This window comes from Pelodiscus sinensis, chromosome 15 (assembly GCF_049634645.1).
Source record: "Pelodiscus sinensis isolate JC-2024 chromosome 15, ASM4963464v1, whole genome shotgun sequence".
NCBI lineage: Eukaryota > Metazoa > Chordata > Testudines > Trionychidae > Pelodiscus > Pelodiscus sinensis.
In genome coordinates, this window is record NC_134725.1 from 334389 (window position 1) to 360927 (window position 26539).

Genomic DNA, 26539 nt, shown 5'->3' on the forward strand with positions numbered 1-26539 from the left:
GGCTGGGGAAAAAAAGTTCCGGTGTGCACCTTTCGGAAGAGGCAGGAATTCCAAAAGACGTGTGCATCATACACAGTGTTCCCTCTAAGATTTTTCCATCTGTGCAGAGTGAGTTTTGTCATGTGCACTTGTTCAGATGTGTGGCACCCACCAGTTGCTAACAAATATTTATATATTTAAAATCTTATGGAAGAGAAAATACTAAAACAAGGGATAATAAAACATTTAAAGTCATGCACCTTGTTGTTTAATATGAAATCAAATAGAGCCATTTGGTACCCTGGGAGACAATATGTATATCGTCTATCAGTTTGTTCTTTTTCACCTTCCACATATCTATAGAATGGCTGGAGCCCACACTTCATATATCAGAGTGAGACTGAATTTGATTGGATAGGATAGGCTAATGCTGAACTCTGTAAAATGTTGCAACAGTTTGATCTTTTCACTTTGAGACCAGGGGCAGCAAACAGGGAGTTTCGACAGGGAGTTTGGAAGGGGAGTGGGAAGGGGGCGAGGTACACTCGCCATTCTTTAAAACTTTTACACTAAACTATAATAAAAACTTCCTGAGCTCAGGGGGTACGTCTACACTTTCTCCCTAGTTCGAGCTAGGGATGCAAATGTAGCCGACCAAAATTGCTAATGAAGCGGGGATTTAAATATTTTTTGAGGAGTAACGTTAGTTCGAACCAAGGGGTTTGATTCAAACTAACGCGTCCCAGAGCGCACTTCCTGGTTCAAATCAGCTGTTGAGTGGAATAACGCGTGGGTGAGATTGTGCTAATGAAGCACGGGATATTTAAATCCCTGCTTAATTAGCAATTTTGGCCAGCTACATTTACATCCCTAGCTCGAACTAGGGAGAAAGTGTAGACGTACCCAGGTGGGCCTTCAGGGTTGATTGCATCAGAGGCAAGGCTTTGAGCCGGGCCTAGCCTCAGCCTTATAAAAAAAGCAGCCAGAGTGAACGCAGAGAGCAGCCAACAGGGGAGTTTGCCTGGGAGTTCACCCTTGGGGAGCCCCATAGTCTTTGGTGCTATTTTCCTTGTATTTTTTTCTCTTCTGCCCTTCAAGGAGGCATTTAAAAACATCTGAGGAATCTCTCTGAAGGAAGGCAGGTATGGATAGTGATAGGTCTGCTGTTGTTAACTGCACAGCATGTGCCATGTTTGTCTTCCTCCTGGAAGATAGAAGGGATTTCATCTGCACTGAGTGCAAGCTGGCCGCCATTTTGGAAGAAAAAATCAGAGGACTTGAGGCCCAAGTATCAACCCTATGTTCCATCAGAGAGGATGAAGACTTCCTCGATAGAAGGCAGCATTTAATCCTGCAGGCAAAGCAGGCTGAAAAGCCAGTGAGAGCAGTACAGGACAAGGAAGAGAACTGGCAGCATGTAACCTCTAGGAGAAGAAGGCCAACTCAGGTATCCCCCATTCCTGTAGAGCAGTGGTCTCCAAGAGTATGTCTACACTACAGCGCTAATTCGAACTAAGATAATTCGAATTAGCGCAGCTAGACTTAAAAACTAGTTCGAATTAGCGTTTTGCTAATTCGAACTAGCATGTCCACACAGAGTGAACCCTGAACAGAGGTTAAGACTGGCCGGAAGCAGTGCCGGCAGGGCATCAGATGAGGACTTAGAGCGTGGAGCTGCTGTCTCAGGCTAGCCGAGGGCTGTGCTTAAAGGGACCCGACCCCCACCCCGGACAGACAGTTCTCAGGGTTCCCCGCTTGCAAAGCAGTCCTGGCTTGGAGTGCCCTGAGTGCCCACACGCGGAACATCACAGCACTCGGCCATCACCCCAGCTGCACTTGCCACAGGCTGCCATCCGGGGGGAGGGGGCAATCAGGGGGCTGCAGGAGAGCTTCCACCCCGAGAAGCCTGCAGAGCCAGCCCAGTCCTCCCCATCGGGGGCGCGTACCCCATTCCTCCCTCACCTCCTTCCACTTACCCTTCCCTAGCCCCCCTTCCTGATGTACAAAATAAAGAAAACGTGTGGTCAAAAATAGAATCTCTCTTTATTGAACAAAACTGGGGGAGACTGGGAAAAAGAGGTGGGAGAGGGGAAGAGAGAGGGTGGGAGAGGGGAGGGCAACTAAAATGATCAGGGGTTTGGAACACCCATATGAAGAGAGGCTAAAGAGACTGGGACTTTTCAGCTTAGAGAAGAGGAGACGGAGGGGGGATATGATAGAGGTCTATAAAAGCAAGAATGGTGTGGAGAGGGTGCATAAAGAAAAGTTCTCCATTAGTTCCCATAATAGACGGACTAGAGGACACCAAAGGAAAGGAATGGGTAGCAGGCTTCAAACTAGTAACAGAAAGTTCTTCTTCACAAAGCAAAGAGTCAACCTGTGGAACTCCTTGCTGCAGGAGGCTGTGAAGGCTAGAACTAGAACAGAGTTTAAAGAGAAGTTAGATCAAGTCATGGAGGTTGGGTCCATGGAGTGGTATTAGCCAGGGGGTAGAAATGGTGTCCCTGGCCTCTGTTTGTGGAAGGCTGGAGATAGATGGCACGAGACAAATGGCTTGGTCACTGTCTTTGGTCCATCCCCTCCAGGGTCCCTAGGGTTGGCCGCTGTCGGCAGACAGGCTACTGGACTAGATGGACCTTTGGTCTGACCCAGTATGGCCATTGTAAGCTCAGGGCTCAGGGTCGGGAGTCTCAGTGGACAACCTTGATTTTCATGCACACCTGCTCCTGGGTGGCCAGGCTGGCAGCTCTCCTGCCCTAGATGGCCACTTTCCTGTGCCTAGTGCAGAGGTCATGGATGAGGTCCACGATCTCCGCACTAGACCAGGCGGGTGCCTGCCTCTTGCGGTCCCGGGCAAGCTCCTGGGAGCCGCCAGCCTGGTCCCGGGAAGAGGGGGAGGGCTGGGGGGCATCAGGTGGCTGGCTTGAGCCGTGCCAGGTGCAGGGTCTGCTGGCTGGGTGCTGGCAGGCTTGCACCTGGCACGGGCATCGTAGCCAGCCCGTGCCCCTTTAAGGGGGCCGGGGCCCGGAGGGGGGAATACGAGTTTCCCTGGTGTTGGCCAGAGTGGCCACCAGGGAAAGCTGGGGAGGGCTAGCCTCCCACTAGTTCGAATTAAGGGACTACACACCCCTTAATTCGAACTAGTAAGTTCGAACTCGGCTTAGTCCTCGTGGAATGAGGTTTACCTAGTTCGAACTAAGTGCTCCACTAGTTCGAATTAAGTTTGAACTAGCGGAGAGCTAGTGTAGCGCCTATCAAAGTTAATTCGAACTAACGTCCGTTAGTTCGAATTAACTTTGTAGTGTAGACATACCCTAAGAGAGTAAAGAGCATCTTCGCGGGCAGGCTTGCAAGCCTAGAGAGGAGGACTTTAAACTAGGTTAGTTGGGGGACGGTGACCAAAGCTCTGAGGTAAGTGGGGAAGTCGGATACTGGGAAGAAACAAAGGGGGACCCCTGATTTGAATGGAGAAGGTACGGCAATCAAATGGTTATCTACGGTGTTTGTACACAAATGTAAGAAGCCTGGGAAAAAAACAGGAAGAATTAGAAGCCCTGGCCCAGTCAAAGAACTATGATTTGACTGGAATAACGGAGACTTGGTGGGATGACTTGCATGACTGGAGCACTGTCATGGAAGGGTATAAACTGTTCAGGAAGAACAGGCAGGGGAGAAAAGGAGGAGGAGTTGCATTGTATGTAAGAGAGCAGTATGATTGCTCAGAGCTCCAGTATATAGAGGGAGAAAAGACTGTTGAGAGTCTCTGGGTTAAGTTTAGAGGTGGAAGCAACAGGCGTGATGTCGTGGTTGGTGTCTGCTATAGACCACCGGATCAGGTGGATGAGGTAGACGAGGCTTTCTTCAGACAACTGAGAGAAGCTTCCAGATCACAGGTCCTGGTTCTCATGGGGGACTTTAATCACCCTGACATCTGTTGGGAGACCAATACAGCAGTACACAGGCAATCCAGGAAGTTGCTGGAGAATGTTGGGGATAACTTCTTGGTACAAGTGCTGAAGGAACCGACATGGGGCCATGCACAGCTTGACCTTCTGCTCACAGAGAGGGAGGAACTAATAGGGGAAGTGGAGGTGGGTGACAACCTGGGAAGCAGTGATCATGAGATGGTAGATTTCAGGATCCTGACCAAAGGAAGAAAGGAGAGCAGCAAAATACACATCCTGGACTTCAGAAGAGCGGACTTTGACTCCCTCAGAGAACTGATGGGCAAGATTCCCTGGGATTCTTACATGAAGGGGAAAGGAGTCCAGGACAGCTGGCCGTATTTTAAAGAAGCCTTATTAAAGGAACAGGAAGAAACCATCCTGATGCGCAGTAAGAAAACCAAATATGGTAGGCGACCAGATTGGCTTACCGGGGACATCCTTGGTGAGCTTAAACACAAAAAGGAAGCTTACAAGAACTGGAAACTTGGGCAGATGACGAGGGAGGAGTATAAATATATTGCTGGAGAATGCAGGGGAGTAATCAGGAAGGCCAAAGCGCAATTGGAATTGCAGCGAGCAAGGGATGTGAAGGGTACCAAGAAAGGTTTCTACAGGCATATTAGCAATAAGAGGGTGATCAGGGAGGGTGTGGGGCCCTTATTGGATGATGGAGGTAACCTAGTGACAGACGATGTGGGTAAAGCTGAAGTACTCAATGCTTTCTTTGCCTCTGTCTGCACAGACAAGGTGAGCTCCCAGACTAATGCACTAGTCAACGCAGTATGGGAAGGAGGTGGACAGCCCTTGGTGAGGAAAGAACAGGTTAGGAACTATTTAGAAAAGCTAAACATACACAAATCCATGGGCCCATATTTAATGCGTCTGAGGGTACTGAGGGAGTTGGCAAATGTCATTGAGGAGCCTTCGGCCATTATCTTTGAAAACTCGTGGAGATCAGGAGAGATCCCGGATGACTGAAAAAAGGCAAATGTAGTGCCCATCTTTAAAAAAGGGGAGGAGGATAATCCAGGGAACTACAGACCAGTCAGCCTTACCTCAGTCCCCGGAAAAATCATGGAGGGGATCCCCAAGGAATCCATTTTGAAGCATTTGGAAGATCAGGAATAGTGATCAGGAATAGTCAACATGGATTCACGAAGGGCAAGTCGTGCCTGACCAATCTGATTAGCTTCTATGATGAGGTAACTGGCTCTGTGGACATGGGAAAGTCAGTGGACTTGACTTTAGCAAGGCTTTTGATACGGTCTCCCACAATATTCTTGCCAGCAAGTTAAGGGAGTATGGATTGTAGAAATGGACTGTAAGATGCACTGTAAGATAGAAAGCTGGCTAGACTGTTGGGCCCAGCGGGTAGTGATCAACAGCTCGATGTCAGGATGGCGGTCGGTTTCTAGCGGAGTGCCCCAAGGATTGGTTCTAGGTCCGGTTTTGTTCAACTTCTTTATTAAAGACCTGGCTGAGGAGGTGGGTTGCACCCTCAGCAAGTTTGCGGATGACAATAAGCTAGGGGGAGAAGTAGATACGCTGGAGAGCAAGGATAGGGTCCAGAGTGACCTGGACAGATTAGAGGGTTGGGCCAAAAGAAATCTGATGAGGTTCAACCAGTTGCCCCGGGCGCCCGATGATGACACCACGGCCATTGACGGCTGTACAGGCAGGGGCGCCAATTGCGCCACCTACCTGGGGCGCCAGCTGCCGCAGCCGGCCTCATGCCACTCCTGGGTTCAACAAGGACAAGTGTGGAGTCCTGCATAGTTACAGGCTGGGGACCAACTGGTTAAGTAGCAGCTCAGCAGAAAAGGACCTGGGGGTTACAGTGGATGAGAAGCTGGATATGAGTCAACAGTGTGCCCTTGTAGCCAAGAAGGCTAATGGCATATTAGGTTGCATTAGGAGGAGCATTGCCAGCAGATCTAGAGAAGTGATTATTCCCTTTTATTCGGCTCTGGTGAGGCCACATCTGGAGTATTGTGTCCAGTTCTGGGCCCCCCACTACAAAAAGGATGTGGATGCATTGGAGAGGGTCCAGTGGAGAGCAACCAAAATGATTAGGGGGCTGGAGCATATGACTTATGAGGAGAGGCTGAGGGACTTGGGTCTATTTAGTCTGCAGAAGCGAAGAGTGAGGGGGGATTTGATAGCAGCCTTCAACTTCCTGAAGGGAGGTTCCAAAGAGGATGGCGAAAGGCTGTTCTCAGTAGTGACAGATGGCAGAACAAGGAGCAATGGTCTGAAGTTGTGGTGGGAGAGGTCCAGGTTGGATATTAGGAAAAACTATTTCACTAGGCGGGTGGTGAAGCACTGGAATGGGTTACCTAGGGAAGTAGTGGAGTCTCCATCCCTAGAGGTGTTTAAGTCTCAGCTTGACAAAGCCCTGGCTGGGTTGATTTAGTTGGGATTGGTCCTGCCTAGAGCAGGGGGCTGGACTTGATGACCTTCTGAGGTCTCTTCCAGCTCTATGGTTCTATGATTCTATGATGCTTCAGCTCCTTCCATTTGTGATACACAAGCGAGGCTGTTTTTCTGTATTTTTCCTAGGGCCCGTTGCCTGTTGCTGGCTAGGCGTCATGCCTGTGCCTCAGCTTAGCCAGAGACCGTGGTTCATAGTCTTACCTATATATCAATGGGCTATTTGCTATTCTATCTCTACTACCCTTTTCCAGGGAAGAGATCACTTGGGAATCCCCTTCCTAAGGCAAAGCTCTCCCCCCTGCCCCAACGGCCATTTTGCTTGGAGTAAGGAAAACAAACAGAGGGAATCCACAGAGAACAACAGACTCTGCCCAGGTAACTAGGCACATAACCCTAAGGACACAACAATCAACCAACACCGGTTAATCAAAACAAAAGGAAAACTCTTTTATTATCAAAACGAAACAACTGTTGCAAGGGTAGTAAATCGGCTAGATGGAAAGAGCCACCATTTGATATAGATGCTCAGGGAAAGTCCCTGGGCTGTAATCCTTCGTTACAAAAGAGAGAAACAATTAGTCAGCTCAGACATGATTTCCAAACCCCCAAACAAGGTAAACAATAAACCCTGACAGACTATCTAAACTTTTCCCTACTTACGCATTTTAACAAGTCCGTTCTTGGAGAGAGAAGCATCTCCCATCTCCCTCAATAGTTGTGAGAAACTACTCTGCCTCTCAAACAAAGAACAGAGAGAGAAAACCCCCTCTTTTCCAATTTGAAATTCCTACCTGCCCCAACCCCCTCCCTCAGGTGCATCTCCAGTTGCTTAACCCTTTCCTCAATCTTCAGGTAAGTCAGACTCTTCTTAGCAGCTCCTATTTATGACAACAGGCGTGTCTCCAGCCCGAAGTCCACAACAAGGTGGGGGGGGGACTGCCCCCCAGGATTCAGTGGAACTGCTTGTAATACTAGCAGGAGTGGGATGTCACCCTTGAGTGGCAGCTCCTCTCCCTGGCCTTGGTGTAGGCCTGCCTCAGCTCTTTCACTTTCATGCACACCTGCTCCTGGGTGCGCACGTGGCCCTTCTGGGCCAGGCTGTTGGCCATCCAGCCATAGATATCAGCATTCCTGCATCTGGTGCAAAGATCCTGGAGGTTAGCCTCCTCTCCCCAGACCTCAATGAGATCCAGGACCTCTGCACCAGACCAGGATGGTGCCCTTGTATTTTGCCCCCCCGGCCAGGGGCTTGGGAACTGGCTGGTGGCTCATTTGCAGCCATGGAGGGCTCGGTGGGAGCACAGGGGTCTGCCATGGCACCAGGAATGCAGAGAAGGGCACTGCTGCGTGGCTCAGGGCTGTCAGGGCCTACTTTGTGCCACAAGCCCTTTCCCCTGTGGCTGCACCTTTAAAGGCTGCAGGGGAAGGCGAACTATAGACTTCTAATGGGTATGGACAGAGTGGCCACCAGGACAGCTGTGAGAATCACTGGAGGCCAGTTATTTTGAAATAACCACAGCTGCACCATCTACATGCACCCTATTTCGAAATAACTATTTTGAAATAGGCATTAATCCTCATTATATGAGGGTATTCAGTAATAAGAAGCCTGTTATTTCTAAATAACAGGCTTGCTGTGTAGATGCTCACCTTGTTATTTTGAAATAACGCTGTAGTGTAGACATGCCCTTAGACTAACAAAGGTATAAGATCATGAGCTTTCGTGGGTAAAATCCACTTCATCAGAGGATTTGGAGAAATATAAATGAATCTTTAGGTTTTAGTTTTAGTGCGGGGTGGGGGGGGGGGCAGGGTTGTAGCACCATGTACTTTAGTTTAGACATATCGGAGGCAGGTCTCCTGCCCTGAAGAGTTCCTCCCCACCCCCTGTTTAATTTCCCCTTTTGTGCATGTATCTTTTAGTTTCCTTTAAACTCTTGCCTGTTGTGTTATGCTTGATAGCCCCTACCTAATTTTTCTCTTGTTTTTAACTTGTGCCTAACTTATTTGTTTGCTTTTATCGTTCCTATTGTTTCTATAAGCTTTACCTAAAAATCCCATTACCTTTCTTCCTCTTTATTTGAACAATCCCATTTCCTTTATCATGGCTCATGCCTATGATATTTCAGCTTTCATACTAGCCCCTTTTCCCTCGACCTCCAGACAGGTATCTGAAACCAAGTTGCAGTGACTGCCCCCATTGCTAGGTATGAGCTAAGTTAACCAACCACTTTTAGAATTAGTCTGTTTCCTGTTTGTCTGGCCTAGTCATAAATCATGGTAATTGCAACTCCTCAGTCTGAGAACCAGATCATACCTTTCCCCGGGCATAAATTAAACCTCCACGGGATCTGAACAGAAAACTTTATCCTGGTGAGTAAATGAAGTGTGGGAATAAGTGGCTGAAAATCTTGTTCTGTGTGTTACTTAATGTTAATTAATTTTAAAACATGAATTTTAATTATGATCATTTTGGGAAAGGGACATCTTTGTTAAAGATTCAGTACCTCTGTTTATTTCATTCAGCTGTGAGAGCCCTTCCCCAGAGCTGGAGCTGCAGTCAGGGCCGTGTGGTGGCTACCCAGCTGCTCCTGGGGCCAGGGCTGCAGTGCGGCCATGCAGCCATGTGGCCCCACCCCAGGAGTAGCCGGGCAGCTACCAGCTCCAACCTCACTCCCACCCTGCCTGGCACCCAGCCACCCTGCAAACCACCCAGCCTGACACTCATCCAACTTGGCATGAATCCTGGCACCCAGCCTTGCACCCACCCAGCTTGTCACCCCCTGTACATCACCCCCTGTCCAGCACAGCTAGCATCCAACCTTGCATCCATCCTGGCACCTTCCAAACCTGGCACCCCCCCCCCCCCCAGCTGGAAGCCCCTTGATGGATCCCACCCAGCCTTGTGCCCTCCCATCCTGGCACCTCTCAAGACTGGCACTGAGCCTAGCACCCTCCCAGGCTGGCACCATGCCTGGCAATCATCCATCCTGATACCCCCTGCCTGGCACTAAGCATGGTAACCAGCCTGCCATCTCTGGCACCCAGCCAAGCCTGGCACACAGCTGGTCCTGAGGAATAGGCAAGTCTGTGTGCTAGATGCTCTGGCAGGAGGCTCACAGAGGAGCACCCCTGCCTGGTTGGTGCTGCATTGAACTGCTCCCTGCTGGTGTCAAGCTGGGGACAGCCCCGCTGCGGCTCTGGCTCCAGGAGCCGCTGCACTGGAGCCCTGAGTTGAGCTCTGGCAGCCACCACGTGGCCCACCCTGACTGCAAATCCAGCTCTGGGGAAGAGCCGAAGTTGGGCCAGTGCCACGTGGTGGCTTCCCAGCTGCTCCTGGGGTTGAGCCCCATGGTGGGTGGCTGCTCTGTCTGTCAGGGATGGAATGGGACTAAAATTGTTTTTGCGCGCAGGTGTGTACCCTAGAGGGAATTTAGGTCATGCACCTTTCCCAACCATCACAGAGTTCCAGGAACGTGGCCTTCCACATGTGGAAGTTCTGCAGCCACTGCTGATCATCCCATCTCTGCATCACAATGCGGTACCACCAGTCTGAGCTTATCTCCCTCTGCCAGAACTAACATTGCATGATGTCCAGCAGATTGACTGGTGGCTGCACTAGCATGAGCACCAAGGCTTGCCTGTGCAGGGCCTCTGTGCCACACAGAGCTTCATCCTCCTCCTCTTCCTGGTGGAGCAATGTGCATAGGTTCTCAAAAAGTACAGAGCCATGAGGCGCACCATGACACCCATGAGCTCCATAGTCGCAATTGTGGAAGAAAACATTGTCCTCACTCTGAGTTTGTAAGCAACAAGTAGCCAGAGGAAGTTTTATTATGAGCTGCAGCAAAGGAAAAACTGGTTCGGACAGGGGGGAAGCCCCCCCGAGGCAGATCTTCGAATACAAGCAATTATGAAGCAGTTTATATACTGTCTATTAAATATAATAACAATAACAATTAGTCTCCTTCCCATTACAAACACCAATGGCTAACAGTTATTTAGTTCCACCCAGATGCTCCTTATCTCAAGGTCCCTGCCAGAGTCAGCATTCTATCCTTATCTCCGTATGGAGGCGAGAGGCGAAGGCAGCGTCTAATTACAGATCTCGCGTTGTCAGGCCACAGACTTAGCCTGACTCTTGCTCTCTTGTTAACAAGACCAAGATGGCTGCACACAAATTCCCTTATTCCCTTTTCCTGCCTCCACAATCCCCCCTTTTGTGCCCACAGCACAACTATCCCTCCAAACCTTTACCTTCATTAAACATTACACAATTAGCACAAACACAAAAGCTATCTCTACCACCACATCCCTTACAACAACAATCAAATATGAAACTTTTAATAAGCAAAAGCAATATAATCATTAATATCCCCAATATAATTCTATGATGGGGCTGTTCTATAATTTTAATAACATCATACAACATATCATAAATAGTAACCAAATTAGGGAGGGCAGGTACATGCTGATAGTACCTGTCCATAAGCACAGAGTCCAGATCAAAGGGAGAAACCCAAACCACTCCCACAAGTTTCTCCTTGGCAATATACAATACTTCGCTTCTTTCACCAAGGTCAGTTCTTAGGGTATGTCTAGACTACAGGCTTTTGTCGATGTCAGAGGAGTGGACTTTTCCTCTTTGTTTTCTTGAAACAGTCGTGGTTCAGCATCATGCAGGGGAGAGGTTACCAGCACATCACCCTGTAATATTTTGGTTCTTCTGGTGTCCAGCAGGTAGGAAAGCAGGACCAGAAGAGAGAGGCTTATCAGCAATCGGGGTAGGATCATTTCGAGATGGAGGGATCTTTTTGCAGTGAGAAGCATTGGCCAACAGTCAGTTCTTGGCACTTCACAGCGGTGTTGGTGGTTAGCAAAACTTGGTAAAGGTCTTTCTAGAGCAGTCTTTCGCTGATGGACATACGAGTCTCTATTCTCTGAGCTAAAAGCCAGCTAGCTCCTTTGGAACCAAGGTTATTTCCTAGGAATAAAGCAAATTGTAAAAACAATCCCGCGTGGTTGTTTAGTTGTTTGGTACCAGCCTTATCAAAGTGAGGCTCTTTTGGAATGTGGTTGCCAGGGGAACTAGGGTCACAGTAACTGTTGAACTGTTTTACTTCCCAAGCTGGCCTAATACTTTGAGCTTGTCAGTTCTCAGCAAGATACCATGGACTGCCTCAGTTTACTCCTATAGTTCCTTTCTCTTGACTTTGGGGTTCTCCTTAACCCACCAGGTTAAATACAATTTAAGGGGTTTTAATTTACTCTGGAAGTACGAGTACAGCACCAGCACTGTTATAAATGTTAAAATCAAAACTTCCCACATAATTTGACAAACACTATTTAAATCCATCTTTAAGATATTTCATCACCTTACTGGCGCTGCCCATGATTATAGGTTTGACCTCTACTGCCTGGTTGAGTGCTGCAGAGGTAGGTGTTTGGCATGGTCCACGGTGTTTCCCTATCTGTGTGTACCTCAGACGGCCAGCCCCGACATATCTTTGGGCATTGGCCACCAACTCCTCGATCTTTGCCTGCAGGGCCAGTAAACCCTCCTCTAGGTACTTACTTCCGCCGTGCCACTCAGAATCTCATGTTAGGTTACTTATCACTGCCGAAGTGTGATAGAGCCGCATTCCATCAACGGTCAGGATCATCCAGCGAGGGGCTGTTATACACACAGACGGATATGTAGAGGGGCAGGATGGAGTGATCTGTCTGGGTAGTCAAACACCAGTAGGTACCGTTTATTTGGACCAGCTCGATGTTTTTGTTTCTCTGAGACAACCACATCAAACCTAGGCAGATTCGTCATGATGTTAAATGGGCAGGTACATAAAATTTCCTTATCAAAGTGGGTGCAACAATCCCTGGGTATAGGGAGGCTCCCACACCTTCAGAATAAGCGATGCCCTCGATCTATCTATATGCTCCTGCTTTGGTACAGGCAGGGAGGTTACCATTCTGATCTGATCTCAGTGAGGAATCCCCAGAGGGGCCAAAAACAAACTGTTATACTATGCCCTGTCCAGGTGGGCCTTTGGGTCCTCATGGATTCTCTACTTCCCCACTCCCATGGGTAGGCACGGAGGAGATGGGGACTCACCACCATAAGAGCTGGGTGGTCAAAACTATCCTATTCTTCAATACTGGCCTTCTAATTCCTTTAATTTAGTTCCATTAATTAACAATCCAATTAGTCTCTGGTCCAAATATCTGGTTAGGTTTAGTGAAATGGACACAGAGCTGGACAGATCCTTCAAACTATTCAGGATCAATCGGTTGGCTTGGCTGGTGTCTAGGCCTTTACGGGCACTGGATATTACTGCATCTACCAGCCTGGATTCTATATAATTTCTGGGCTATGACATAAGTGCTGCTGACAGAGTTTCCAGGCCCAAACCAATCTGTGATGGTATCTGCTAAGCCCCTTCGTTGCCTAATCAGGCACTTGCCAATTTGATTAGCCAGTCTAGCACAGAGCTGGTCTATACCAGTTTGGAACATCACCAAGGTAAGGACCAGTGACAGTTATCCTGGTTCTGAGACAGGTCTGTTCAGGGCATGATGCACAATTGGGAGGCTCTATTTTGTCCTTAAGGACCTGGTTAATAATACCCAAATGAGGGCAAGTTAGCAATGGCCATTGTTTAACAAATGACAGCCATGCCTCAGGGGTTACCTTTGTCTGGGCTTTAAGTGGTAAGCCCCAGTGGGAGTCAGTAGGTCCAACTTCAGTGGCCTGATGTTAGTGTTTAGCTTCTTTCCCACAATACTCCATACAAACTTTAACTTGGAGGACTGTGTATTCTTTGTCCTCATAGTGTTCATGTTGTTACAATAAACAAAATAATTCTGTGTGAATGAGGGGAGGCCCAAGGCCGTGTATTCCCCATCGCTATTAGTGTGTATTTGTTCTAAGTATGTGACTTGAAGGAGGTTACGTTGACTAGAGTCACTGTTTCTCTTATAGGACCAAGCATGGTTCACAGATGTTTAATTGTTAATAGGAACCCATGCAATTCCATAATTCTTGAGGCCTTTTAAGGCATCAGGCACCAATGAGTAGCAGGGCAAGTAGCTGTTATTGCAATGGTGAGGTTACTAGTTTCCTCATTGTTGTGGGCATCTTTACTTAAATATGCTGATGTCCCACTTGCCCGTGTTGTTACTTATAAATTTCTTATTATCTCTGGCCAAACCACGTTATCATTGGTGTGCAAATTTACAGAAGCTAAATATTTCATTTGTGTAGCCATTAAAGCAAAACCAATCCGGTGGGGGAGAGGGCTGGTACCCCACTCCCAGTCCTTCTGTTCACATGATGCACTCCTTGCTTCCTTCCAGTTCCTTTTTTGTTCACCTGTGGAGACATTGTTAACATTCTCCTAGCCTAAACAATTTCCAAACTATTATCCTTTCACTGAATTTTAAAGTTGCCAATTGATTGGGCCCAATTATTAATTTTGTTGGTTTAAATTAATGCTTCTGCTTTACTCAAATTATCCTTTCATTAAAACAATATCCTACACACAACAATATTTGCAATACGTATTACAATTAAGACACACAAGACAAACTTGGACAGAACACAAACTTATTGTGTCATGACACAGAACCATGGTTTTTTGTTGTTGTTGTTTGTTGTTTTTCTTCAGCTGGCACCAGCGCTTTCTGATGATCTGAAAGACAAGAAAACATTTCTACCCCCGTCGGGGTGGTCCATTATAACTTAAAATACTGCCTAAGATCTGTTAGGGGAACTGGTTACAGCTAGTTCCTTACCACTCCCATGGGCGAGTGAGCTACAACTTTACGAGAACAAGAGCGCTTCATCGGTACTCGTGACCTTCCACTCCCTCGAATTACCTCTAGAGTTGCTAGCCCTCCCCAACAGTGGCATGCCTCAGTTTCCCTCTTGTACCACAGATCAGGCTTAATGTGTGAAGCTATAATGCTTCTCCTTAGCACAAGGTGTTGGTTAGTTATTGTTCCAGCAAGCAAAAAGCTTTTCTTTTCCTGAAAAGAATCATATACAGTGTTACTTATTAAGACTATAGTAATAATAATATTGACATTAAATTTTGTTAAATGGGCGCTTATAAATATTTTGTTTATATTTGGACAATTTACTTGAGGGGACAGGTGTTTTATATTCCTTTGAAATAGTCAGGCAGCCTGTATTCACATATAATGTTGGATTTGAAAGCAAGCCAAAAGTGTTATCAACTCAGCCTTGAACAGAGACACAGTGAAGTTTCAGGGCTTGGATTCTTAAAACAAAGATTTGTTTTCTTAAAGAGTAAATTTAACCTTAAGGATTGAATGTATAGATTTCATTCTTTTATACAGTTAACCAGTTAAGTGTCAATAGAATTCCTTCTTTTCCTTTTGAATATTTAACAAAAGTGTCTGTAGTCAAATAATTAAATTTAATTGTTTCTTTGCCTGGATTATTGAAAAAGGCTGCAAGAAACAAGGAGTCAGTTTTTAAAGCAGGTTTCCCTTCATATATTACAACAATCGCTTAATTCCTTCTTATGTCCTGATTCCTGCTAAATGACCCTTCCCAATGACACATGTTTGTCCAGTATTAATTTTGTAAGGAGGATGGGCTTTCCCATTAGCCCCCACACCTCCTAATTCTTTTCTATAGGTAAATCCAAATGTGTATTATTGCAGTCAGCTATTACTAATTTTAAACTTCTCAGTATAGGGTTTTCATAACATCCATGCTGCAGCAGTTGATCTATGCTGCTGACTCTGGGGTGGATCACTCGACCATGCTCTGTAAGGAGATTTATGTTGCAGAATGTGTCTCCTTGTTAGGGCAGATTTAGCTTCTAGTAATTACATCTTCAAATTCAATTCCCACTAGTTGGCTTTTAGGGTGGCTTTTAGGTTACGTCCTCCCATGCCCTCAAGCTAATTATAACAGTGTGTGAGGGAAAGGTTTTAACTGTTTATTTTTCTGGACGGCCCCCACTTGTGCGTTGAGAAACATCCTTGGGTAGCCTGCGATTCCAGCCAGAGAGGCTGTAGTTATCTATTTGCTAACAAGGGCTTGAGAATCTCCTAAAGTTGCTTGGCAGCCCTTTCCTATTCCTGCGTTGTGTTCCATGTATATGTTTCCAACCAAAATGCCTAGGGCCAATATGGCTTGCTGGTCGGCAGGCATTCCTTCCTTGAGAATTTGGAGGAATACTTCCCACAAGCTGTTAAGTCTATTCCAAAACTCAGTGTTTTGCTTTGGATCGGACAGATTTGTAACTAGAGCCCGTTCTTCCAAAGGGAAGATCTGATACCTTTCAATTATCTTCTGTGCCTCCTCTCTATCTTCAGTAATGTGTGGTAAGGGCCCATATAGGGCTGGGCATAGAAAGGAGTGGAGGGGGTAATGTTGGGCCAAATTCCCCCCCTAAGCTTGGGAGAGGCTGTGCACTTGCGTGTAAGTTACATTTCTCACTGCAGGGCGGATTTTTGCTTTTCTGAGCTTCAATCTCATCCCTCAGGGCTTTAATTTCTTTCTCTGTCAATCTGTCAAATGCTTACAGGTCCTTGGACCATGATGCACGTACATGTAGTATGCAGGGGTGCCTTTCAGCGGTCTGGGGGGGTATGCTTAGACTGATCCCCATCCATTTTAGTCATTCAGGGGAGCATCCTGTCCACTCCCCGTCTGCTCAGTGGCTTATAGGAAACTAAATCTACACACTCCAAAGAAGGGGTCTGCTGGGTCTAGAGCGTCAGGCCTTAGCAGCAGCTCATGAAATAAGGGGAGTCGTCACTCCCTCACATATCTGCTCCGTCTCGAGGTTCGGCTGACCCCCCTTGCGTTCAGAACTCCCTTGTGGGAGAGCCCTGGTGCGGCTGGAATCAGCTTACTTCCCTGGGTATGTCTACACTACAATGTTAGTTCGAACTAACGGACGTTAGTTCGAACTAACATTCATAGCCGCTACACTAGCGCTCCGCTAGTTCGAATTTGAATCGAACTAGCGGAGCGCTTAGTTCGAACTAGGAAAACCTCATTTTACAAGGATTAAGCCTAGTTCGAACTTACTAGTTCGAATTAAGGGGTGTGTAGCCCCTTAATTCGAACTAGTGGGAGGCTAGCTCTCCCCAGGTTTCCCTGGTGGCCACTCTGGCCAACACCAGGGAAACTCTATGCCCCCCTCCCGGCCCCGGACCCCTTAAAGAGGCACGGGCTGGCTACGGTGCCCATGCCAGGTGCAAGCCTGCAAGCACCCAGCCAGCAGACCCTGCACCTGGCACGGCACAGAGCCACCCACCCGATGCCCCCCAGCCCACCCCCTCTTGCCGGGACCAGGCTGGCGGCTCCCGGGAGCTTGCCCGGGACGGCAAGAGGCGGGCACCTTCCTGGGCTAGTGCAGACATCGTGGACCTCGTCCACGATCTCCGCACTAGGCACAGGAAAGTGGCCGTCTAGGGCAGGAGAGCTGCCAGCCTGGCCACCCAGGACCAGGTGTGCATGAAAATCAAGGGGGTCCACTGAGACCCCCGACACTGAGCCCTGAGCTTACAATGGCCATCCTGGGTCAGACCAAAGGTCCATCTAGCCCAGTAGCCTGTCTGCCGACAGTGGCCAACCCTAGGGACCTTGGAGGGGATGGACCGAAGACAGTGACCAAGCCATTTGTCTCGTGCCATCCCTCTCCAGCCTTCCACAAACTTTGGGCAGGGACACCACTCCTACCCCCTGGCTAAGACTACTCCATGGACCCAACGTCCATGACTTGATCTCACTTCCCTTTCAACTCTGTTCTAGTTCTAGCCTTCACAGCCTCCTGCAGCAAGGAGTTCCACAGGTTAACTATTTGCTTTGTCAAGAACAACAACTTTCTCTTACTAGTTTCAAGCCTGCTACCCATTCCTTTCCTTTGGTGTCCCCAATCCTTCTTTATGGGAACTCATGAAGAACTTTTCTGTGTGCACCCTCTCCACCCAACCCCTGCTTTTAGAGACCTTTATCCTGTCCCCGCTCCATCTCCTCTTTTCTAAGCTGAACAGTCCCAGTCTCTGTAGCCTCTCTTCATCTGGGACCTGTTCCCAACCCCTGATCATGTTAGTTGCCCTCCCCTCTCCCAGCCTTTCTCTTCCCCTCTCCCACCTCCTTTTCCCAGTCTCCCCCAGTTTTGTTCAATAAAGACAGAGTCAATGTTGGAAGAAACATTATCTTTATTTTGTACATCAATAAGAAGGGGGGCTAGGGAAGGGTAAGTGGAAGGAGGTGAGGGAGGAATGGGGTACGAGCCCCCAATGGGGAGGACTGGGCTGGCTCTGCGGGCTTCTGGAGGTGGAAGCTCTCCTGCAGCCCCCCGATTGTCCCCTCTCCCCAGATGGCAGCCTGTGGCAAGTGCAGCCAGGCTGATGGCCGAGTGGTGTGATGTGCCCAGTGTGGGTACTCCGGGCAATCCAAGCCAGGACTGCTTTGCAAGCGGGCACCCCTTAGAACTGTGTGTCCGGGGTGGGGGTCGGGACCCTTTAAGCGCAGCCCTCGGCTAGCCTGAGACAGCATCTCCATGCTCTAAGTCCTCCTCTGATGCCCTGCCGGCACTGCTTCCGGCCATCCTTAAGCCCTGTTCAGGGTCCACTCAATGTGGACTTGCTAGTTCGAATTATCAAAATGCTAATTCGAACTAGTTTTTAGTTCTAGACGCGTTAGTTCGAATTAGCTTAGTTCGAATTTACTAATTCGAACTAAGTTAGTTCGAATTAACATTGTAGTGTAGACATACCCCCAGAGACCTGGGCAGCGGCATTCACACTCCACTCATTACATTCACACTCAGCATGCTTTTCACACACAGAAATTTTCCCACTTTTAGATGCATCTCTCATTATGGACCTCGTCCATATTTGGGGCGGCAAACAACACGTTTCCCCCCAGAACCACAGCAGTTCCCAGCACTGCATAAACCTAGGTGCCTTATGTCCAGACGCAATACAACCTTCTTCCTGTACCCGGGGCGGCACCACCAATACCACAGCAGTTCCCAGCACTGCGTAAACTTAGGCCTACTCGGGGGTAACAAAACAACCTCCCCGGAACCGTTTTGCGTCTGACCTTGTTGCAGATTCAGGAAGTTCGGCTGGCGTGAGCCCACAAGAAGCAGACGACCCTACAGGCAGTCCTCCTCCACACCCCAGGAGAGATTTCAAAAGGTCTCTTACCTCTCGTTTGGCGCCATGGGGGTGAAGGGGGACGGTCTGCAGCCGCTGTTGCTGTCTTCAGTCGGGCGTTGCCATCCGAGTCACGGCACCAAATTGTGGAAGAAAACATTGTCCTCACTCTGAGTTTGTAAGCAACAAGTAGCCAGAGGCAGTTTTATTACGAGCTGCAGCAAGGGAAAAACTGGTTCGGACGGGGGGGAGTCCCCCCCCTCACCGAGGCAGATCTTCGAATACAAGCAATTATGAAGCAGTTTATATACTGTCCATTAGATATAACAACAATAACAATTAGTCTCCTTCCAATTACAAACACCAATGGCTAACAGCTATTTAGTTCCACCCAGATGCTCCTTATCTCAAGGTCCCTGCCAGAGTCAGCATTCTATCCTTATCTCCGTATGGAGGCGAGAGGCGAAGGCAGCGTCTAATTACAGATCTCGCGTTGTCAGGCCACAGACTTAGCCTGACTCTTGCTCTCTTGTTAACAAGACCAAGATGGCTGCACACAAATTCCCTTATTCCCTTTTCCTGCCTCCACACAGTGCTCTGGTATCTGTGATGGCATCCAGGGCACAAAAAGGCGTGAGCACATTGCTTCCCCCCTATCTTGTGCAAGCGGGGCAGGGGGAGATGGACCAGACGAGTGCCTTATGGGACACAGCTGCTATGAGCCTCTCTAACCACCCATTGCTGATTTATGAACCCAGTGGACACTGGAAGCATAGCCCAAGCTTCTACGCTACCCACAGTGCCTCCCTCTCTGAGTCAACAGCAGGCTGTGTAATGTGGATGCGCTATTTCAGACAACATTCAATTTTTGCCTGTAGTGAGGATACAGCCCTTCAACTTCTCAAAACTGAGTGCCTGGAAATCGACCATAGTAGTCATAGTGTAGGCGAGGCCTTAGTGTGCAACTCTGTAATCTAACATTGCTGATACAGTTAATGTTGAAGGCTGATGTTCCTGTGGTTTGTCCTTGAGATTCATAAGAAAGGTGCAGAGGCAGATTTACAATGAAACACACCATGCTCTGGCACGGGGTCCCCCCAAACGACACGAGGCTCCCAGGTGGGGAAGGTGGCCAGCCACGGCTGCCCGTGGCGGGGGGGGGGGGGGGGATGGAGAGACCACAAGCAGTCAGGAAAAAGCCACACTTTGAAGCAGGAACTGTGCCCCCCCTCACCTTCAGGTGTAGCACATGGTCTCTGCCCACTTCTCCGGGCCAGCCAGCGCAGGCCCACTGGGGCACCTGAAGCTGTCCTCCGCGGCCATGGAGATCTTTGTCTCTCCTCTGCCAGTCTTCTCCAGCCCCACAATGGCGGCTCTGCTCCCGCACTGGGCCCCTAGCTCTGCCCCTTCTACCGGAGGTCCCACCCTTATGGGGGCCCAGACCTGCCCCCCACACCTTGCCCAGGGGCCTGGCTATTCTGTCAGTAGCCCTGCCTGAACCCTTAGTTCCTGTGCCTGTGGCCTGCACCCAGGTCTCGACCTGGGCCTAGGAGAGACAGGGGCTGGTTTTCAGCATGTCAGTGTTAAAAATGTTCCAGTGCCACTGGTATGAAACTTAATTGGGGAATGGGTGGTCCAGACCATGCCCCACCCAAGCCCACCTGTAGCTACACCTGTGCTCTTTCAGACATTTTTTAATCTGCCTAAAAATTAAGGTTGACAAGGAGTGTTCTTATTGGAGGAAAGTGCTGAGATGTGTTGTTGCCACAGTGAAACTGGTCTTCTTTGGGACTACCACACACAGAATGGGAAGCGACTGTTTAGGAAGGAGTATGGCAGAAAGGGATCTAGGGGTTATAGTGGACCAGAAGCTAAATATGAGTCAACAGTGTGATGCTGTTGCAAAGAAAGCAAACATGATTCTGGGATGCATTAACAGGTGTGTTGTGAGCAAGACATGAGAAGTCATTCTTCCGCTCTACTCTGCACTAGTTAGGCCTCAGTTGGAGTATTGTGTCCAGTTCTGGGCACCACATTTCAAGAAAGATGTGGAGAAATTGGAGAAGGTTCAGAGAAGAGCAACAAGAATGATTAAAGGTCTAGAGAACATGACCTATGAAGGAAGGCTGAAAGAATTGGGTTTGTTTAGTTTAGAAAAGAGAAGATTGAGGTGGGACATGATAGCAGTTTTCAGGTATCTAAAAGGGTGTCATAAGGAGGAGGGAGAAAAATTGTTCTCCTTGGCCTCTGAGGATAGAACAAGAAGCAATGGGGCTTAAACTGCAGCAAGGGAGGTTTAGGTTGGACATTAGGAAAAAGTTCCTTCCTGTCAGGGTGGTCAAACACTGGAATAAATTGCCCAGGGAGGTTGTGGAATCCCCATCTCTGGAGATATTTAAGAGGAGGTTAGATAAATGTCTATCAGGGATGGTCTAGACAGTACTGGGTCCTGTCATGAGGGCAGGGGGCTGGACTCGATGACCTCTCGAGGTCCCTTCCAGTCCTAGTATTCTATGATGAGTTATCAGTGTCAAACCGAAAAGGTAATTTTTTAACCTGCCTTAAATGAGGTGTACAGCTAGTTCGGATTAGGAAGCCTAATCCAAACTAGCTAGTCCGTGCAGCGTGTAGCCGCGGGCACGGAGTCCGAACTAGCCGGCATTTAAAAATGGCGCCGGCCGGCTTTATGCAAATGAAGCCTGGGAAATTCAAATCTGGTCGAAGACATTTTTGTAGGGTGGTCAGGCTGGGCACATGATGCCCACATATTTAGGAACTCTCTAGCCTGTACCGCAAGCTGGAGGCTGGAACATTCTTCCCCCAGCGGGACTTTCGTGTGGGGGATGTCCAGATGCCACTCTGTATCATTGGCGAAGTGGCCTACCCGCTCATGCTATAGCTCATGAAGCCCTACACTGGCCACCTGAACCCCAGCAGGGAACAATTCAACACGCACCTCAATCAGGCCCACGTGCAGGTGGAATGCGCCTTCAGGCACCTCAAGGCCAGGTTCAGGTGCCTTCTGACACGCCTCGATGTGGGGGAGCGCAACATCCTCGAGGGTCTCTGAGTGTTGCGTGCTCCACAACCTAGTGGAGAGCAAAGGGAAGGCCTTTCTCCTGGGGTGGGGGACAGAGACTGGCCGCAAGGGAAGGGTCTTTGAACAGCCATGGACAGCTGTCATCTGCCAGGCCCATCAGGCCGGGGTGCACATCTGGGAGGCCCCGAGGGGAGAGGTTCTCTGAAGGAGCCCAGTAACTCTTCCCAGGGCCTCCCCAATGGGGGCTTGTGCCTTTCCCCCCTTATACCTGTCCCACCATAACCCCTCCTTTCCCCCCTTCCCTGTGCAAATAATAAAGACACCAGTTTAGGTTTCAACAAAACCTTTGTATTCTGTGTTTTATAATCAAAGTAACTGGGGCAGAGGGGGGCTGAGAACCGAGAGGGAGGAGGGAGGAGGGGGTTCAGGGCTGGGAGTGGCGCATGGAGCACCTGCAAGTGCCGCCTCGGGTCCGGGGACCTTGACGAACTTGGGGTTGGGTGTGGCCTGGGACAACAGGGGGGTGGGCAGGAGGGGGGCCTGCAGCAGGGTCAGGGATGGCAGGGGGAGCAGGGGTGGGGGGAGCAGGAGCAGGGGGGACAGGAGCAGGGAGAGCGAGAGCTGGGACAGGAGCCAGGTGTGCCATCACTTCCTGGATGGGGCACACATGTTTTTGCCCTGCCACACAAGCTGGTCCCACATGCGATTGCACCACTCGGCATCATTGCCGACCTTTTGGGCCAGGTTCTGCTGCATGTCATGCAGGATTGCTATGTGCTCTTGCATGAAGTCCTGGTGGACCCTCCACCACTTGCAGCTCCACCGGCTTCGGTCGGCTGCCTGGGCTGGCGTGGATCGCCCCTCAGTGACGGCTGGTCCGGCTGTGGAGAGCACAAAGAGGGAGAGGAGGTCAGTCATCCATGCAGACACTGTCCCTGAGGTCGTGCCCTCCTCTGTGAGCAGCGACCAACTGTCCTTGGAACAGGGGATGGTGATGTTCTGAGAACAAGGCCATGTGTGGCCTGCACAGCAGGCCTGGCCTCACAGGGGCCCCGAGATGCCCAGGGGACCATCCTGCCCGCTTCCCCCCCACCCCCCCGCCATGGACAAACAGGCCAGGGAAGTGTCCAGCCACACACGGTCCGCCTGCTCTTGTGCAAGAAGATTTACAGTACGGCGTGGGAAGAGAGGGCTTCTTGCGCAAGAGCTACGTTCTTTTCTAAAAAGTGTAAGCCCTCTCTTGCGCAAGAAAGCAGTGTGAACGTGCAGCAGGGATTTCTTGAGCAAGAGAGCCCTATGGCTAAAATGGCCGTTGGAGCTTTCTTGTGCAAGAGAGCATCCACACTGCCATGGATGCTCTTGTGCAAAAGCACATGGCAGTGTGGACGTGTCCTTGTGCAAGATGTTCTTGCACATGCACCCGCCAGTGTAGACATAGCCTCCGTGTCCTCCTCCTGCAGCTGATGTCTGTCATCGTCGTCCTCCTCCTCCTCTTCCAGGGGCTCTGGCCGGGTGACCATGGGTGTCTCCAAGCCTGAGTCTACCAGAACGTGTGGGGAAAGGGCTTGCCCACCACCCAGTATCTGGTGGAGCTCGTGGTAGTATGGGCAGGAGTGTGGTCCTGCCCCGGAGCGAGAGCTGCACTTCCTGGCCCAGGCGTACTCTTGCCGGAGCTCCTTGACCTTGCTCCGGACTTGGTTGAGGGTGCAGGAGTGGTGTCCCCTGTGGGCCAGACCTTCAGCCATCCAGCCATAAATGTCTGTTGCGGCGCTTGGAGCTCAGATCCTTCAGGGCCTCCTCCTCCCCCCACAGCTCCAGGAGGTACAGGATCTCTGGCCCGGTCCAGGAAGGTGCCTGGCATTTGGTACCCCTGGGTGGGTCCTGGGACCCCTGGGGCTGCTCCCTGGAGGGCCAGGAGGGTCTCGGGGGGCTTGTGGCTCTGCCATCTGTCAGCAGGCCTGTGGCAGTCAGAGCTGCATGGTCAAGGTCCTGCTGCAAGGCCGGCTTCCTACCACAAGGCTTGTCCTGGGTGCCTGCAGCTTTAAGAGGTGCCAGGAGACAGGAACTATAGAGCTGTGATTACTGTGGATGGAGTGTTCACCAGGGCACCTGTGCTTTTTCCTGGAGGCCTCTTTCTTCGAAAGCACTCCCTCTTCTGTGTCCACACATGCCTTTTTCCAAAAGAGTTCTTTCGGAAAAGGCGTTCTTCCTCGTAGAATGAGATTTACCAATGTCAGAAAAACCCCTGTGTTCTTTCAATTTTGAAAGAATGCTATTGCAGTGTGAACGTAGGTGAAGTTTTTTGGAAAAACTGCTGTTTTTCCAAAAAAAACACTGTAGTCTAGACTCACCCATAGAGACAATGAAATCCATTTAGAAGGGAAAGAGAAGATCATCATTGAGACCATTGTTATTTGTGACACAATAATAGTGAAATTGCAGAGTAGAGGTGAATCTCTAAAGAAAACTGTTGATTTATTTTGGATGCTTTTTGACAGCAGTATGGATGAAGATGCTAAAAGCCACTACAGTGAGAAATTAAGTGAAGTCTACCGAGAGGACATAGACACAAATCTTTTTGGAGATGAAGTGAAACATTTCATTCATTTTATGAAAAATGATGAGGTCTGTTCTTCCAGATCACCAGTTGATTTGTATAGACTTGTACATGACAGTTTGCAGGCAACCTTTCCAAATATAGAAACCATTCTGAAAATATTTTTAACAATGCCTGACAAATGCTTCTGGTGAAAGTTCTTTTTCTGTATTAAAACGAGTTACAATTATTTGCAAAATACAGTGAGTCAGGAACATTTGACAAGTTCAGCAATATTGACAACTGAAAGTGCCTCTTTACAAAATATTACTTACAATGACTTCATCAACAATGTTGTAAAGAAAAAGTGTCAAAAGAAAGCTACCTGAATCATTTTTTTTAATTGAATAAAGTTTCTTCAGAGGAAGTTAACTTTTATTTTTTCTTTCATGCCTCATCTATACATTTTATTTTTACACATTTTCCACATTAGCTTAATGGAAATACAAGCTTTCAGCTAAACCAGAAGTTCTCAAACTATGCTCCAAGAACTCCATTCAGGTGGAATGAGGAAAGGATATTATGTTTTAAATAAAGCACTCTTATCCAAAGCACTTTACAGTAGTTAGCTCATGGTACAAACAATATTTGGAAAGATCATTAAGTGGTCCACCGAGACCCTCAGGAATTTTCAAGTGGTCTACGAAAAAAAATTATACTACAAAAACAATCAAGGTACCTCACTTTATAGAATCAAAGAACTGGAAGAGACCTCGAGAGGTCATCGAGTCCAGTCCCCTGCCCTCCTGGCAGGACCAAGCACTGTCTCGATCATTCCTGACAGGTGTCTGTCTAACCTGCTGTGAGGGGGGGGCGCACTCACCACCGTAACCCCCTGCCGTCTGTCCTCCGGAATTGGCTCCCTTGGCAGGTAGGGTGCCTTCTCTGGGGTGGTGTCTCCCCTCTTTACTCCCGGCTGCGGCGTCCTCTTCGCCACACTGCCCTCCGGCAGTGCCCAAGTCTGTCTCTGAGCCCCCCTTCCGGGGGTTGATGTTCCTCCATCGGGCCTTCTTTCAAGCCCTGCAGTCTGAGGATTTGCTGGCCAGAGCTCCCTTAGCCCTGCCTGGCCTGGCCTGGCCTGGCCTGGCCTCCCCAGCCCTGCCCTAGCTCCAGGGAGCCTCCTCCTCCCTCAGCAGCCAGGTCCTCACTGCTTCCCCCTCACAGCAGCAGCCCATCCTCTATTATAGCGCCCAGCTGGGCCCTAATGGACTAGTACAGCCTCAGCTGGGCTAATCTCCCCGGCCCTGGTTCCGGCCGGGGTCTGCCCTTAAAGGGCCAGTGCAGGGCGAGCGCCCTGTCACACCTGCTCTTAGATATCTCCAGTGATGGAGATTCCACAACCTCCCTGGGCAATTTATTCCAGTGTTTGACCACCCTGACAGTTAGGAACTTTTTCCTAATGACCAACCTAAACCTCCCTTGCTGCACTTTAAGCCCCATTGCTTCTTGTTCTATCCTCAGAGGCCAAGGAGAACAATTTTTCTCCCTCGTCCTTATAACACCCTTTTAGATACCTGAAAACCACTATTATGTCCCCTCTCAGTCTTCTCCTTTCCAAACTAAACAAACCCAATTCTTTCAGTCTTCCTTCATAGGTCATGTTCTCTAGACCTTTAATCATTCTTGTTGCTCTTCTCTGGACCCTCTCCAATTTGTCCACATGTTTCTTGAAATGCGGTGCCCAGAACTGGACACAATACTCCAACTGAGGCCTAATCAGTGCAGAGTAGAGCAGAAGAATGACTTCTCGTGTCTTCCTCACAACACACCTGTTAATGCTGTGACAGGGTGCGGTCACAGAAGACCCCTTGGGGGTGCCTCCCGGGGTGCTCACAAAGCCACTGCCACTCACCTTCCTGCTCTCTGGGGCTTCTCACTGCCCGGTCCGTCTGGGCCAGCTGCCTGGTCTCCCCCAGCCAAGGCACCAAGCTGGGCTCAATGCCCCCCACCCCGAGAAGCAGTGTAGACACTGAGGGTATGTCTAGACTACATGGCTCCGTCGACGGAGCCATGTAGATGAGTTTACTAGACATAGGAAAATGAAGTGGCAATTTAAATAATCAAAATGGCTGACCGCACTGTGTCGATCAGCTGTTTGGCGGCACAGCGGGGCAGTCTGGATGCACCGTGGTCGACAAGGGAAGCCTTTATCGACCGCTTTGGTATGCCTCGTGAAATGAGGTTTACCGGAGCGGTCGACAAAGGCTTCCCTTGTCGCATCCAGACTGCCCCCTGTGCTTCCAAACAGCTGATTGGCACAGCGTGGTGGCCATTTTGATGTAAACGAAGTGGCGATTATTTAAATCACCGCTTCATTTTCCTATGTCTAATAAACTCATCTACATGGCTCCGTCGACGGAGCCATGTAGTCTAGACATACACTGAATCTCTTCA

The 26539-nt window shown here is 49.2% G+C and overlaps 1 protein-coding gene and 1 long non-coding RNA gene across 2 annotated transcripts in view; one reads left to right on the forward strand and one right to left on the reverse strand.

The window, feature by feature from the left end:
• LOC102456402 (guanine nucleotide-binding protein G(z) subunit alpha-like) overlaps positions 1–26539 on the forward strand; it is a 172995-nt gene that overhangs the window by 134656 nt on the left and 11800 nt on the right. The window lies entirely within an intron of this gene.
• On the reverse strand, positions 10161–19097 carry LOC142818426 (uncharacterized). The gene is made up of 2 exons (XR_012895896.1): positions 18561–19097; positions 10161–11343 (listed from the first exon to the last, which is right to left on the reverse strand). It is a non-coding gene; the product is annotated as an uncharacterized LOC142818426 (long non-coding RNA).